This window comes from Diabrotica virgifera, chromosome 8 (assembly GCF_917563875.1).
Source record: "Diabrotica virgifera virgifera chromosome 8, PGI_DIABVI_V3a".
Taxonomy (NCBI): domain Eukaryota; kingdom Metazoa; phylum Arthropoda; class Insecta; order Coleoptera; family Chrysomelidae; genus Diabrotica; species Diabrotica virgifera.
Genome location: NC_065450.1, coordinates 34,771,503 through 34,773,870, shown reverse-complemented (window position 1 = coordinate 34,773,870; position 2,368 = coordinate 34,771,503).

The following is a 2,368-nucleotide window of genomic DNA, read 5'->3' as shown; positions in this document are numbered from 1 at the left end:
TTATTAGTATTATTTCAAAATGTCTTCTATTGTATGTGAAACCATGAGGTGAGATTGGTCTCTTTTAAAAAAATAGTATAGAAGACGGTAGAACGGCAGAAGATATTATATTAGGACAATCACTGAAGGTTTTCACCACTGATTTCGCTTAACATCCAGAGATTTTTATGATTATTTCATTCATAGGAGATTCTGACCAATAGAAAGCTACAGAAATAAAAATTAAAGTGATTATATTTTTTGATTATTTTAACTTCCAATCGTATAGTAAGATATTTGATCACGTGTTTAATTCTGTACAATCAGAATAAAATTATACTGAGAATTATCTACTGTAGAAAATTACCGATAGAATTTTTTTAAGTAGATTGTTTCTGTTTAATGGCAACCAGTTTCCTAGTTTTGACAACTGTCACATTTAAGAAAATATCCACAATATACGTATTAAAAAATAATCTTAAGAATATCACACGACAGTAAGAATAAATAAGAAAATAATGCTTCATTTTTACTCAAATTTGTTGTCATTGGCAATAGCCACTCGAGCCCTGCGTTTTGAACAGTTTTATTCATGAAATAATCGCAGCAAATTGCACTCGATCTCTAAAATGATTATCGAATTGTTGCCCTCGTGACACTTTGACATAATTCCACTCCCCTTCGGGTCGTGAAATTAAAACTGTCAAAGTGTCACTCGGAAAAATTCGATAATTTTAGAGCTCTTGTGCAATTACTACTGAAAATTTTCCATTGAAAAAACAGATATAAAAATTATAATAAATATATTTACTAAAAACACTAATAATATATTATTTTCACGCAGAGTTTATCTGCGCTACATAACTTAAAATATGTAGCGACTAATACCATACTGTCGGTGTGCGCATGCGCCAGGGAATGTAATAATTCACCCTCGTGTCTAAAGAAGTATAACTTCAATAAAAAAATTTCAATCCGAAAAATATTAATTGGAAAGAAAAATAATTTTAAAAAGTCTAAGTTTTCACTCTAATGGCATATAAAACAACACAATGCCATTCTACATCCCACCAGAATGAAAACAATGGGAACCTTCTCTGGTTACACCTCCGAGGCTTCTACAATTTGCAAGCCATACGGATGCTGAGACTAAGGAAGATGAGGGAATTCTACAATTTACAATTCACGTCCCATCTGCTCAGCGCGGTAAAGTTCCAATGAGAATGGTCCCCTTCATACTCCACACAGAGTAAATGAAAATCAAAAATGAATAACCATTTTCAATTTCGTTGCAAAACGAAAACACAGCCGAACCATGTTCTAGTCCAATCAGAGAGTGCTGCAGGCACCTCTACCGGTTTCGAAACTTATTAGTCTCTCATCAGGAGGCACATATGCTGCTCTCCCTGATCCAACCAAAACAAACCCCAGCGTGCAGTCCCGGATTGCAACGAACGAAATGGCATAGATGCCCTAGCGGCAACTGCTACCAAAAAGTCTAAGTTTTCACTCTAATGGCATATAAAACAACATAATGCTATTCTACATCCCACCAGAATGAAAACAATGGGAACCTTTTCTGGTTACACCTCCGAGGCTTCTACAATTTGCAAGCCATACGGATGCTGAGACTAAGGAAGATGAGGGAATTCTACAATTTACAATTCACGTCCCATCTGCTCAGCGCGGTAAAGTTCCAACGAGAATGGTTCCCTTCATACTCCACACAGAGTAAATGAAAATCAAAAATGAATAACCATTTTCAATTTCGTTGCAAAACGAAAATACAGCCGAACCATATTCTAGTCCAATCAGAGAGTGCTGCAAGCACCTCTACCGGTTTCGAAACTTATTAGTCTCTCATCAGGACGCACATATGCTGCTCTCCCTGATCCAACCAAAATAAACCCCAGCGTGCAGTCCCGGATTGCAACGAACGAAATGGCATAGATGCCCTAGCGGCAACTGCTAGCCTCGGAGGTGTAACCAGAGAAGGTTCCCATTGTTTTCATTCTGGTGGGATGTAGAATAGCATTATGTTGTTTTATATGCCATTAGAGTGAAAACTTGACTTTTTGGTAGCAGTTGCCGCTAGGGCATCTATGCCATTTAGTTCGTTGCAATCCGGGACTGCACGCTGGGGTTTGTTTTGGTTGGATCAGGGAGAGCAGCATATGTGCGTCCTGATGAGAGACTAATAAGTTTCGAAACCGGTAGAGGTGCTTGCAGCACTCTCTGATTGGACTAGAATATGGTTCGGCTGTATTTTCGTTTTGCAACGAAATTGAAAATGGTTATTCATTTTTAAAAATAATTTTGTCTGCAATTTTAATGTTAAAATAAATCGAATTTATGTCTTTAAGAGGCTTATTTATAATTTTTATGTAAG